General features: G+C 45.0%; 1 protein-coding gene across 11 annotated transcripts in view; it reads right to left on the reverse strand.

Annotated features, from left to right (window-relative positions):
- The window catches only part of LOC123515235 (A-kinase anchor protein 13-like), a 567,618-nt gene that overhangs the window by 337,293 nt on the left and 215,325 nt on the right, over window positions 1–15,000 (reverse strand). Inside the window, exon 1 of one of the 11 annotated variants that reach the window (XM_045273811.1) lies at window positions 4,491–4,511. The exons of the other annotated variants lie outside the window; for them this stretch is intronic. The gene's annotated coding sequence lies outside the window, so the exon portion shown is untranslated. Of the gene's footprint in view, window positions 1–4,490; window positions 4,512–15,000 lie in introns of those variants that run through there. 11 annotated transcript variants of the gene reach the window in all.

Genomic DNA, 15,000 nt, shown 5'->3' on the forward strand with positions numbered 1-15,000 from the left:
TACACGAGGGAGTAGCGAGTGTATCTATATTCGTCTTTGTCTTTACTTATTCTAACTTTTTTTTAAATCCCTCACTAGTACTAGACACATTTTCTTCCATAAGCAACTACATCTTCTAGACGCTTGTTTTTACACTACGGTCAGTTACATATTCTCATGATTAGAAAGAAAAATATATGGGCATTCTATTTCAAAAGCAACAGAAAATTTTAGATGCCTATTTTTTGCAGTAATATCTTTTAGTGACCAGCGACCATAGCAGTGAAAGGTTACGCTTCCAATTAAAACGCAAGAGCTTATGAATGATAATATCGAAATAACATTAGTGTTTGCATCAAAGGGACAGGTTAGGTTAAGTTTGGCTAGGTTAGGTTAGTTTAAATTAGGTTCGGTTTACCTTAATTCAGTTCGTTAACTTCATTGCTAATCTCAATGTGCAGATCATGATTAAAAAAATAACAAAAAAATACACGCCATGCTTTTTGTTCCGAAATATTGTTTCGAAATTGGAAGGCTACGGTTATTTCCATGTATACACAAACGGGGTGAACAAATGGGCTTCCTCGTTATTTCTTGCACTGTGAACACAGACAGGGCAAGATCAGAAAGGTGCAGAAAAAAATTCAACATAGTGGGGGAGAATGAGGGGCGGCAGGAGTGTCCAGTTACCGGGATGAGTGAGGCAATAACAGCGGGAGGCAGTAAAAGATAGCAAGAGAAGCAACACTGCGGCAAATTGTAACTGTGAGGGAGTGGCGAGTCAGTCAGTCAGTTGGCAAGAATGAAATTATGAAGACAATACCAACCCACTATCACTGAAAGAGAAATAAAGAAAAAAAAATAAAAATACTCACTTTTTTTCATAACAATCATCTGACCCCCTCTTCTATATTAAACATTCTTGGTCTGTGCCTCTCTTCCTCTCTCTCCTTTGACTCGCTGCCAAGGATCCTGTACACGGTCAACTCTCTCCAACACATCTTACTAATACAAGAGTTAAGCAGTATGGTCACATCTTCGCTGGTAAGGTACGATGTATAGATTGCAATATACTCTCTCTGTCACGTTCCTCTTTGCACCTTTACGCAGGTTTGACTTCTTTAAGAGGGAGAGAGAGAGAAGTATCAAGATGCCTCAGGAACAAAAAGTGACATTCGTTCTCTCACAATTTCCTGTCCTTGTCAGGCCAAAATTTATTTTTCTATGACTGTTATTTTTGTATGAGAGAGGAGAAAAGAAAGAAAGAAAGAAAGAAAGACAGACAGACAGACAGACAGACAGACAGACAGACAGACAGACAGACAGACAGACAGACAGACAGAAAGAAAGAAAGAAAGAAAGAAAGAAAGAAAGAAAGAAAGAAAGAAAGAAAGAAAGAAAGAAAGAAAGAAAGAAAAGAAAGAAAGAAAGAAAGAAAGGAAAGAAGGAAGAAAGAAAGGAAGGAAGGAAGGAAGAAGAAAGAAAGAAAGAAAGAAAGAAAGAAAGAAAGAAAGAAAGAAAGAAAGAAAGAAGAAAAAGAAAGAAAGAAAGAAAGAAAGAAAGAAAGAAAGAAAGAAAGAAAGAAAGAAAGAAAGAAAGAAAGAAAGAAAGAAAGAAAGAAAGAAAGAAAGAAAGAAAGAAAGAAAGAAAGAAAGAAAGAAAGAAAGAAAGAAAGAAAGAAAGAAAGAAAGAAAGAAAGGAAGGAAGGAAGGAAGGAAGGAAGGAAGGAAGGAAGGAAGGAAGGAAGGAAGGAAAGAAAGAAAGAAAGAAAGAAAGAAAGAAAGAAAGAAAGAAAGAAAGAGAGAGAGAGAGAGAGAGAGAGAGAGAGAGAGAGAGAGAGAGAGAGAGAGAGAGAGAAATACTGGTGTGGAAACATGAGATCACGTCTATAAAAACACTGTTACATAATACACAAACACAGCAATACAATACTAATACAAATAACAACAGCAATAGCAACTCACCTCCACTTATCCCTCATCTGCGTCCATCTCTATTACTATGATTGCTCAAGCGTTTACCACCGAGAACGCAATCTGACCCAAGAGAAACGGGCACAGGAACAGCCAAACCCAAGAAGACCTCTTCCTCCAAGCAAACAGGTTCAATACTGCATTTACCGCCCCGCTGAATGATAACCCGCCCGGCACTCTCACACTCTTATCACCATCACTTCCGCTATATCACACGCTTCCGTCCCTCGACCTTCGCTCTCATAAGTAAAGTGTCACCTTCACAGCAAGAACAGAAGGTGGTTACGTGAGATGTATCACAGTACGTTACGTCATGTTAAGAACGTACTCGCTGTGAGGAAATTAACCATACACACACACACACACACACACACACACACACATTTGTACTCTTGATTATTTGATCTGTGTGTGTGTGTGTGTGTGTGTGTGTGTGTGTGTGTGTGTGTGTGTGTGTGTGTGTGTGTGTGTGTGTGTGTGTGTGTGTGTGTGTGTGTGTGTGTGTGTGTGGTGTGTGTGTGTGTGTGTGTGTGTGTGTGTGTGTGTGTGTGTGTGTGTGTGTGTGTGTGTGTGTGTGCCGCCTTGGAGGTTACTTGCTCGGCTATTAAGGTCATTAGTGGCACAATTATTGCAAATTATGCTGCTTCTAATGATCAACCCTTTCCCACTTTGTTCCCTACGACTGGCAGAGAGAGAGAGAGAGAGAGAGAGAGAGAGAGAGAGAGAGAGAGAGAGAGAGAGAGAGAGAGAGAGAGAGAGAGAGAGAGAGAGAGAGAGAGAGAGAGAGAGAGAGAGAGAGAGAGAGAGAGAGAGAGAGAGAGAGAGAGAGAGGACACTGTAGAATATAACTTACTTTGCGAGAGGAAGGACAATACAAAAGAGAGGAGGAGGAGGAGGAGGAGGAGGAGGAGGAGGAGGAGGAGGAGGAGGAGGAGGAGGAGGAGGAGGAGGAGGAGGAGGAGGCGGAGGAGGAGGAGGAGGAGGTAAGGGAGAAGGAGAGAAGACAATATATATGACTGGAGAGGCGCCAATCTGCCTGAACTAGACGGGTAGGGTAGCAGTGATTCTCTCTCTCTCTCTCTCTCTCTCTCTCTCTCTCTCTCTCTCTCTCTCTCTCTCTCTCTCTCTCTCTATGTCCATACACGGCCTCTTAACCCTTCTACAGCTACGTGTGTTTCAAAATCCCTACAGTACGTACATACATACATACATACACACACAGGCACTATGTATTGTTCTTTTCCTCAATAATTACACCCACACCTCAAGACGCCCACCCTCAAGCTCTTCCTTCACCCCCTCCTGCACCGCCTCCCACACCCCCGGCAGGCCACACCAGATGGTAGTGCCTGCTGGCCTCAGATGCTTCTCCTCTCCGCCCATCACGGTGACCATTACCTGAACTAACACTATTATCACCACGGCTCCTCCTCTTCCTCCACCACCTCCTCCTCCTCCTCCTCCTCCTCCTCCTCCACCATCACCACCAGCTAGAACCATGAAGTCACTTTGTCCACCATAAACTCCCCCATTGTCAACGCAGCCTCTGTTATTATATGAGCCATTCACCATTCATCTTGCCACTCCGCCACCGTAATGTCCAGGGAAATGCATTGTATTCACCATTACGACTGACACTAACCGCACTATTGTCACACCAACGTTTCAGGAAAAAAAGGAAATATTGTTGGCTGTCAGGCATTGTATAAGCACGAAAAGTTCCTCCCCTTCCCACTCCTCCTCCTCCTCTTCCTCCTCCTCCTCTTAGGGTAAGCCAGACTCGTTCATTATAAGCCCAATAAACATGAAGACTCGTTATTCATAATCTGTGAAGGGGAGGACATAAGCACTCGACCCCTACCGCCCCTCCATCCAGTCCTCCAGCCACCCAGCCTTCCATCCTTCCATTCCTGTGGTTCTCTAGCCCTTCAGCCATGCCCCCAGCCAAGCTCCCCAGCCAAGCCTCCAGCCAAGCCTCCAGCTGCCGTCTGTTGGTGGCCGGACATGATGCGGCCCGCGATTCCCTTCAACAATCACTGACGTTTTCCTTTCATTAATATCCAGATGAAAATTATTCTCCTGGAGGAAATAAGACACATGTTGCACTCTCTCCCTAGCCTCATGCGTGACGCCTTCCTTCGTCACCAGCGAGGCTCGGCGCCAGATACGCCGCCCACACTACTTCCCTCCACCATTCACGCCCACTGCACCGCCCACTGGCCACTTGAACACACGCCACATGCAAAGTAAAGGCTCCCACACACCTCAGACAGCATAGTACACCTGACTTGTTGTCTTCGCAGGTGAATAGCGCCAGCAAACACACACACTGGACAGGATCACCACGCCAAACGTACACTGGAGGAGGAGGAGGAGGAGGCCGCAGCGTGCACCACCAACGCACCTTTACCCTGTGGTCGGGACGCCGCGTGAGGGGGGAAGCGCCACCGTCCTTCCAAGGCAGAGCAGGGAGGCCGCGGGGGACAACTCCAGATTCACACACAACACACAAGCCAGGAGGTGAGGAAAAGGACTCACTAAGCCACTAAGCACTACTCCAGACAGGGTGCCGGCCGCTACTCCTCCGCTGCGGCAATAACTTCTCCACTCCAATGACGACACTAACTTGCACGGCACTCGCCCCTCCGACCCTTGCCACCTGCACAGACAAGCTCCGCGGCGCGAGGCCCAGGTACCAGGTAGGGCCGTATCCCCTTTAAGGACGGACGGGCACACCAGCAGGCAAAATATGAGACACCAGCAGTTCGCGTTCGTAATTAAAGAGTCTGAAGAACACGTAACTGGGGAGCTTTGCAGGGGAGCTCTTGGGGGGAGGAATAATCTTCACTTTGTAGATTTGTTTGTTTATGCTGAGGAGAGAGAGAGAGAGAGAGAGAGAGAGAGAGAGAGAGAGAGAGAGAGAGAGAGAGAGAGAGAGAGAGAGAGAGAGAGAGAGAGAGAGAGAGAGAGAGAGAGAGAGAGAGAGAGAGAGAGAGAGAGAGAGAGAGAGAGAGAGAGAGAGAGAGAGAGCATCTTTAATGAGAAAAGAACGAAAGCTTGGAAAAAGAAAGGGGAAAATACAATAAAAAGAGAAAACAAATTAAACGAATGTAAAATGTGGGTGAAGTGAATGCATGCGAGTCGTGGTGGTGGTGGTGGTGGTGGTGGAAGCTATATAGTGTAACGTGGCGGGCGACAAAATATTTCCAAGCACGGCCATATTAAGCCCCTCGCTCACTATGGCATTCTTTTTAAAGGAGAACAACACAACACGACTTTATTTTTTTTTCTCTCTCTCTTTCTCTTCCTTCTTCTTTATTGTTCTTCTTCCTTTTTTTTCCCCTTCTTTTTTTTTCTTCCTTTTTGTTTCCGAATTCCAAGCAAGATACCGCCCCGCAAAGCCCCCGCCCCGCCCCACTCCGCCCCACCCCGCCTCTGCATGTACGGACGAGCGTGTAACGTGTTAAAACTTGCACCAACACAAGAATATCACGGATTCTTTTATTATTTTTCTCTTTTCTTGGCTTGCTTGTCTCTTCCGCCGCGCTCCAGGCAAAAGGAAAGAAGGATGGAAGCGTGAGGCTAGAAACGGGGGACACAGACAGACAGACAGACAGGCAGACAGACGAAACATACGGAAAGAAATAGACTAACAGTACACAAGGGTAGAAAAAAACACTCACACACAACAAGGTATGAGTGAAAAAGATAATAATAATGGTGGTGGTGGTGGTGGTGGTGGTTATAATGGTGGTGATATTGATGTTCGTGAGGAGAAACGTTTGTTGATAAGTAAAAAGTAGAGGAAAAAGTAGAACAGGCGGATGCAAAGCTGCTGAGAGAGAGAGAGAGAGAGAGAGAGAGAGAGAGAGAGAGAGAGAGAGAGAGAGAGAGAGAGAGAGAGAGAGAGAGAGAGAGAGAGAGAGAGAGAGAGTAAATGCAATATCCAACAAACACTAAACGCCCACACAGACAGACACACACACACACACACACACACACACACACACACACACACACACACACACACACACACACACACACCACGCGCAGGTCTCGTCACCACTCGTTCCTTCCTTCCATCAGAGTAATGGCTGTGATGTACGAGCAACCCCGCCCACATTCCCTTGCACCCTCTAACCTACTGCCCTCACCTCTGCCTCTACTCCTCCCCCACCCATCCACGCTCCTCCACGCCTCCCTCCCCCTCTCGTCCTATCAGCTGCCGTCATGAGCGCGGAGGGAAGCGACCAACAGTAATACATAACCCGGAGAATTAATTTGCAATGAAGTGGAAACGCTGCCTCATTATTATCATCATTATATTATCATCCACCTGCAGTTATGAAATATGGATGAGTGGATGATGAGTGGATGGATGAGTGGATGGACTGATGGATTAATGGTCAAGGTAGTGTCAGTGAGGGATTTATCTACGTATTAGTTTTTTTTCTTTTTTTTTTCTTTCACTTTTTTTATCTCATTTTTTTCATGTTTTTTTTTTGTGTTTTCTCTCATTTTTAGTTATCACCTCACCTTGAAACAGCACTTCATTCCCTTCACTCATACTTCATTCACATCCTACCACCACCACCACCACCACCACCATCACCATCATCACCACCACTAACACCACCACCAATACCAACACCACCACCACCACCACTCCCATTGTTACGGCCCGCCCGTAACATGCATTACTACCATCACCTCCTCTGCTTGTTACCTCGTTCGCCACCTCTCCGCCTCCCTTCCACGTCACCGTCTCGTGAACCTTCCACGCCACCGTCTCGTGAACCTTCCACGTCACCGTTTCATGAAGCCCGGCTACTGTCCCGAAGTTGGATTCACGCGGCCCTTTCGACTCAACCGAAAGTGTTGAGCCAGCTCTTGGTTTTCTGGATTGGCAGTTGAGATCCAAGCCTCAACCAGTGAACACAACGCCTCTTGGTTCTGCCGTGGGATCAACCATCACCCAGCATTTCACCACTGCGACACCGCATAAGTATCACTTCCCTCGTCCGTGTTTTCCACATTGCCTCTATATAGGATTAGGATTATTGTTAGGTATTAAGTTGGGTTCTTTATTGTTGTATTTATTACTGTGTTATATGTATATGTGTATGTCATTTTCCTGTGTTTCATGTTATATATCTGTGTTTCATGTTTCTTGTTATATATGTGTCAATTTCATTATGGGTTATTAAAGTAGCTTTTAAAGTGACCCCTTTTGCATTTCCTCACCAGTTGAACCTGCAGTGTTTTTTTTATTGTTATTGTTCACCGGCTCTCCGATGCCAATCTTACCAGTTTAACCGGTGAACGTAACAATTGGCGACCGTGACAGGACCATTATAACCCATGTTCAGTGTTCCATTTTTCCAGTGACTTTTTTCTGTGATTGCTTGTGTTTCTGTGGTGTTGTGACTCTGATGTGTTTTTTTCTGTGACTTACTCTGCGTGTGGTTTAAATTTACCTTTGTGCGATCAAGTGGCTCCTTTTGGGTTAAACGTGCTTCGTGACTTTCATTGGTATCGCATAGCAGTGGTAGAGCAGGAAACCAGGTAGAAAGGCGTGTTCACCGATAGCACTTATCTCTATTTTTGCACATAGGCAGGTGTGTAATAAGTGTTATCCAAGTGTTGGGATCATCATATGTTCATGCGAACCCTCAATGCCCTCACTTCGCGGATCATTTTTCTCGCTAGTTAGAATCGGCCATTTTAACTAGTCTCTCAGACTAATCCGCCTCCTTATCAATAACAAGTCTCAGTACAATTCGCTCCTCACTCTCAAGTCTCGTAACTAGAGTAATCCGGATCCCTCTTAATGCCGTAACTCTCTAGTTTACCCCTCATTAGTGATTGTACTCATAAGTGTTTACTTAAGTATAATCTAGGTAATTTCAAGGTTGCCTTTATTATCACTCTGCCAAGTTCCTCACTTAAGTAATTCGCTTATCATTTTTTTGTTGTGGTTTAACATCTATTTAATATGGCTTCCGCTCAGTTTAACGTTGAAGATTTTTGTGCCGACCCTTCTCTGGAACAACTTAAATATGCTAATATAAAGAAGGACCAATGGAAGACCATCGCTAAACATTTTGATGTTCCCATCACGTCTCAGATGACTAAAGAGGTCATTAAGAATGTAGTTGTTGAACATCTAGTGCAAGAAGGTCAGTTGCTAGGAAATGCCATAGAAGAGTTAACTCCCATGTCAGCCTCTACGAGGACTATAATACACAGTCCCCAGGAAGAACAGGATAAGAGTAGGATAAGTCAATGGGAAATTGAGAAGCTTAAACTAGAATACCGGATGCATGAAAGACAAATGCAACTACAGGAAAAACAAATGCAACTACAGGCAGAAAAAGAAGATAAAGATAAAGAGAGAGAATTACAGGAAAGACAAATGCAACTACAGGCAGAAAAAGAAGCGAAAGAAATGCAACTACAGGCAGAAAAGAAAGAGAGAATTTCAGTTACAACTTAGAAGGCAGGAGAAAGAGTTAGAAATTCAGGAGTTAGCCCTACGAAATGACGCTAAGTTTAGAGGGGAAGAAATAGATATAAAGAAACAGTTAGCAAGCTTTAATCCTGCTACAGCTGCTCCGCTAGTTCCCCCTTTTGATGAATCTGATGTTGACGGGTCATTTCGCGCTTTTGAGAGCATTGCTCATAGGAATAAATGGCCCAGGATCAGTGGGTGTCTCTCCTTGTCCCTAAGCTAGTAGGAAAAGCTTATAGGGTATACAACGGCCTTAGTGATGAGGTAGAATATGAAGAGATCAAAGGTAACATTCTAGACGCCTACTCTATCACTTCTGATGGATACAGACAGCAGTTTCGAAAGTATGTGAAACCAGAGTCTCACACCTATGTTGAATTCGCTAGTGAGAAACTAAGACAATTTAAGAAATGGTTAGCCGCCTTAACATTACCACCTTTTCGGAGTTGCTCAATCTAATGGTCCTGGAAGAATGGAAGAACAAGTTACCATTTAATATTCTGAGGCATGTGGAAGAACGGGGAGAGAGTGAGCTTATGTCTGCCGCTAAAGTGGCTGATGCGTTTGCTTTGTTGATGGGATCCCTGGGTAGTAGAGGTCGTGGTTCACTGTCTAATGTTAGGTCCTCCTTTGGGGAAGGTTTTGGGGGCGCGGTGGTAAGCCAACCGGATTCTCGCCAAATGCATATAATTCCCCCTGGTGTACATACTGTAAGAAGCCAGGTCACACGATCCAGAAATGTAGACACCCAAATTGCAAGGGTTCTCAACGTCAATTTTCTTTTGTGTCCCCTAGACCTAACACATTTGAGAACAAGAAACCAGTGGCCCTAGCTAACCCTGTCAACTCTCCTCTAGAACTTTATGACTCGTACATGTATCAAGGTAAAGTGTCCCTGACTGATGGTAAAGACAAGGCAATAAATATCAAGGTTCTGCGTGATACAGGTGCTGCCCAATCCATCTTAAGGGAAGATGTCATCCCTAACATCAAACAGGCTTTCACTGGGGAGAAGGTGATCCTTACAGGTCTCGAATCACAGCTCTCCTATCCTTTGGCTAATATTAGCTTACAGTGCCCGTTCATTTCAGGAGAGGTTGAGGTAGCCATTAAACCTGGTGAACTGCCAGTACCGGGGTACATCTTGTACTGGGTAATGATCTTGCGGGTAACTTGGCTGTTCCAAACTTAATTGTTCTTGATTCTCCCTTAACAGAAAGTCCCACTAAGACCCTGGACGAAACATCCCTCACTTCTTCCCAGTGTGTGCAGTCACCAGGTCTCAGTCCAAGTCCCCTGCCTTTCATCACCTCCTCCACCAATGATTGCCTCTACTGACAACTTGTATAATGACATCATTTCAAAGGAGAATTTGATTAATGCTCAGGAACAGGATCTCACTTTGGCTAAGATCAGACATGTGGCCAGTGAGACAAAGGATATGTCTAAATTGCCTTGTTTTTATTATCAGGAAGGAGTCCTGATGCGTGCCTACAGACCTCCTGAACTGAAACAACTAGACACCTGGTCAGAAACACATCAAGTTGTCATCCCTTGTCTGTAAGACCAGCCATTATAGAACTAGCTCATGATGGATTGTCAGGTCATCTAGGCATCCAAAAAACCTACAAGAAGGCTCTTCAACATTTTTTTGGCCAGGAATGAAAAAGGATGTGTCACACTATGTAAAAACATGTCACATATGTCAAGTTGTGGGTAAGCCTAACGAACGCCTTGTGCCAGCTCCTCTGACGCCTATTCCAGTTCAGACGGAGCCCTTCGAAAAGATCATACTAGACTGCGTAGGGCCCTTACCCAAAACCAAACGAGGGAATCAGTATTTGTTAACCCTCATGGATCCCACTACCAGGTACCCTGAAGCATTCCCTCTTAAGAACATCACATCAAAGACCATTGTAAAACATCTAATACATTTTTTCACCTCGGTAGGAATTCCAAAACAAATTCAGTCTGACAAGGGTAGCAATTTCACTAGCCATTTTTTCCAACAGATAGTGAATGAGCTAAACATCGACCATGTTACCTCCTCGGCTTACCACCCCAATCCCAAGGCTGTCTGGAGCGGTTTCACCAAACATTAAAATCCATGATGAAGAAGTATTGCTTGGAGCATCAAGGAGACTGGGATGAAAGTATTTCTTTCCTTCTCTTCGCTTTAAGAGAATCTCCTCAAGATTCTTTAGGTTACTCCCTTTGAATTACTCTATGGTAGACAGATCAGGGGGCCTCTCAAAATATTAAAGGATCAATGGTTTACTCAAAATACTCCTTCAAGCCCCAGTGTGTCTGACTACATCAGTAACCTTAAGAATAAAATCAGTGAAGTCAGATCTTTTGCTAAATCAAACTTCCTCAAATCTCAAACTAAAATGCAACAGAATTCTCTTCCCAAATCTGTCATGAGAAGTTTCAAACCAGGAGACAAGGTTTTACTTTTTCTCCCCACTCCAGGCAATGCTCTTCACAGTAAGTTCATGGGACCTTATGTTGTGGCTCAAAAACTAAGTCCATTAAATTATGTGGTCCACACTCCTGACCGTCGTAAGGATTCCCAACTTGTTCATATTAATCTAATGAAACCTTACCACTCCAGAGAACCAGAGGACGACTTGTCTCGCGCTGTACCTGTATGTCTGATAGGAAAGGAGTCTGGTCCTGTGCCCCCCGAGGAAGAGTCCGACATCGAATTCCTCTTCTTGTCACCTAAAGGACGCCCCTCAAACAGCCAAATCATGTCCAACCTTGATGAGGTGTTTCTTTCCTTAACACCTTCACAACAGTCTGATCTTAAAAGTTATTGCCAGACTCCTACCCATTGCCCTTGATAGAGGACCTTATAGATAGTATAGGAGTAGCCAAATTTGTAACCACTATAGACTTGCTTAAAGGTTACTACCAGATTCCCTCTCGGACGAGGCCCAAATAATATCCGCCTTCATCACTCCTTCGGACTATACCAATACCAAGTGATGCCCTTTGCGTGTCTAATGCTCCCGCCACCTTCCAGAGGGCTATAAATTACATAACTCAGGACTTGGAGGGCAACATCTACTTCACCGACCTGTTCCTGGGCGGCACCTTCCTCACCTACGGCACGGAGGTCATCAACTTCCCTGACATGGACCCCGAGAAGCGCATCGATCCCATGACACGCATCTTCCCCAGAGTCACCAAGTGCACCTTCAGGAAGTTCGGCCCTTCGGGAACCATCGAGACCCACGACACCATGTGTGTGCTGGCGGTTAACATCATCAACGAGAAGATCTACATTTTCATCTGGTTCTGGCTGGTCTCTCTCACCACCATCACCGCTGTCTGGCTCGTGTATCGCCTCCTCGTCATCGTCTCCTCCGATGTGCGCTTCAAGCTTCTGCAGGTTCTTCCTTTGCGAGGTGCTGTGTCTGGTGGTGGGGGTGGACAACATCATCGCCGACGCCTTATCAAGATCTCCCGTCTCACCTCCTTCATGAGCCCATTACGGAGGTCTTAGGGGGGAGGAAATGTTACGGCCCGCCCGTAACATGCATTACTACCATCACCTCCTCCGCTTGTTACCTCGTTCGCCACCTCTCCGCCTCCCCTTCCACGTCACCGTCTCGTGAACCTTCCACGCCACCGTCTCGTGAACCTTCCACGTCACCGTTTCATGAAGCCCGGCTACTGTCCCGAAGTTGGATTCACGCGGCCCCTTTCGACTCAACCGAAAGTGTTGAGCCAGCTCTTGGTTTTCTGGATTGGCAGTTGAGATCCAAGCCTCAACCAGTGAACACAACGCCTCTTGGTTCTGCCGTGGGATCAACCATCACCCAGCATTTCACCACTGCGACACCGCATAAGTATCACTTCCCTCGTCCGTGTTTTCCACATTGCCTCTATATAGGATTAGGATTATTGTTAGGTATTAAGTTGGGTTCTTTATTGTTGTATTTATTACTGTGTTATATGTGTATGTCATTTTCCTGTGTTTCATGTTATATATCTGTGTCTCATGTTTCTTGTTATATATGTGTCAATTTCATTATGGGTTATTAAAATAGCTTTTTAAAGTGACCCCTTTTTGCATTTCCTCACCAGTTGAACCTGCAGTGTTTTTTTTTATTGTTATTGTTCACCGGCTCTCCGATGCCAATCTTACCAGTTTAACCAGTGAACGTAACACACGGCTTTCCAACGTAACATAAAACAAGAACCTTTTACATGCATTGCTTGTTTCTATGATATCCACTGGACTTGAGATCACATACACCAGACAGAGAGCACCACCACACAAAGACGCGACAATCTGTTAAGACGAAGGTGACACATTGCCGAGCGGGTGAGAAGTAAGCACGGACACAAGTCTAATGTTTCTGACCACACTTCGCATATGATGGAGGTGGACAAGGCATCACTCACCGCTACCCGCTAGGCAACAAGCTACCCGCGGCCCTTCCAAATCGCGTCCAGTGTGGGTGTACCGTGACTGAAGATGTATGTATGTATGTATGTATGTATGTATGTATATGTATTTAAACGCACACACCCAAAGATGGATGGCTCATAATGGGAGCTCCCTAAAGATTGACGATACATCACACTCGAAGGGCGTGACCCAGATATACCAACTAAGTCTGGCGTAACACGCAATTCCGGCATATTTTACTGAAATGAAGCGTGCTGAACTGTAATGTAAGCCTGCCTTTGCTGACAACTAGTCACTCTTTGTACAGTGATGCAAGGGAAGAAAAATTACGTTGACTCAAGAACAATACCACAATATAAAGTTTGCAATAATGTTACAAAGTTTGTCAACCAAATTTTCACTAAAACCACACACACACAATAAAAAGAAAAGATCAACATGCCAACTGCGAGCTTTCTAACTACCAATACCAATCTTAAAGTACACACACACACACACACACACACACACACACACACACACACACACACACACACACACACACACACACACACACACTCCTACCCGAAGATCGGTCTATGAGCTCTGAGCTCGCTCCGTAATTGGGAAGGCTGGCTGGGTGACCAGCAGACGACTGTGGTGAATTATCTTGCCTTGTTACAGCCTTAGCACTCCGCCCACGGTTACCGCTCCTCCTCCTACTCCTCCTCTTCCTCCTCCAAGCTCTCCTTTCACAAGATTTCATTAGAGTACCCTTAAGTTCCCTCCCACAACCAACCCTTACCTGCACCTACCTGTCTACCTACCTGCCCGTAAAGCGTCCTCAAGGAACCGAGGACTTTCACCCACAGCTATAAACTCTCACAATTCCACAATGGTAAGAAAAATAAAGAAAAAAGAAAACGAGAAAAAAGTTATAAAAATTAGTGAGAAATGTGAAGTAGAGGCAACAATGAGACCCGTAGAAAATCATACTGGGAAAAGATGAAAAATGAGAGAAAGAGAGGTGTAAAGGACAATAGAAGAGAAATATAAGGTAAAGTCATACTGGGAAAATATGAAACAAGAGAGAGAGAAAGAGAGATGAACAGGTCATAGAAGAGAAATATAAGGCTGCAGTAAAACCATACTAGGAAAAAATGAGAAAAAGAGAGGGAGATAGAGATATGTAAAGGGCAATAGAAGAGAAATACAAAGTCTGCGGTAAAATCATACTAGGAAAAGATGAAAAAGAGAGAAAGAGAAATGTAAAGGACAATGGAAGAGAAATATAAGGCTGCGGCAACAATGAGAGCCGTAGAAAGTGAAGCACCTGGAGGAGCGAGAGGAAGAGGGCAATAAGAACCATACGCACATCACGCCCTCTGGACACGAACATCTCATACAAAATAAAAAAGCAGCGAGGCGACAAAAGTCAACAAAATAGAAAAGAATGGCGGAGGCCCGACGGAAAGCCGGTCATACAAAGCCTGGAGGAGGAGGAGGAGGAGGAGGAGGAGGAGGAGGAGGAGGAGGAGGAGGAGGAGGAGGAGGAGGAGGAGGAGGAGGAGGAGGTAATGGTGGTGGTGGTGAAGGAAAAGGACGTAGAAAAAGATGACGCAGAGAGAGAGAGAGAGAGAGAGAGAGAGAGAGAGAGAGAGAGAGAGAGAGAGAGAGAGAGAGAGAGAGAGAGAGAGAGAGAGAGAGAGAGAGAGAGAGAGAGAGAGAGGTGACGGGCTCTCTGGCGGGATCACGTATTGATAATCGGTAACAAGCATTTTCAACATCTCAACGAGAGAGAGAGAGAGAGAGAGAGAGAGAGAGAGAGAGAGAGAGAGAGAGAGAGAGAGAGATTGACCACGGACCGATACACACACACACACACACACACACACACACACACACACACACACACACACACACACACACACACACACACACACACACACACACACACACACTAAACAAACAAACAAACGAGAAACGCAAAATCACCACCACCACCACCACCACCACCACCAATAACAAAAAAAAAAAAAAATATTCCTACACACCAGAACTTTTGATCTGTTCGTATATTTGCAACGAGAGAGAGAGAGAGAGAGGGGGATGGGGAAGGCACATGCACCATTTAC

Source organism: Portunus trituberculatus, chromosome 38, assembly GCF_017591435.1.
Source record: "Portunus trituberculatus isolate SZX2019 chromosome 38, ASM1759143v1, whole genome shotgun sequence".
Taxonomy (NCBI): Eukaryota; Metazoa; Arthropoda; class Malacostraca; order Decapoda; family Portunidae; genus Portunus; species Portunus trituberculatus.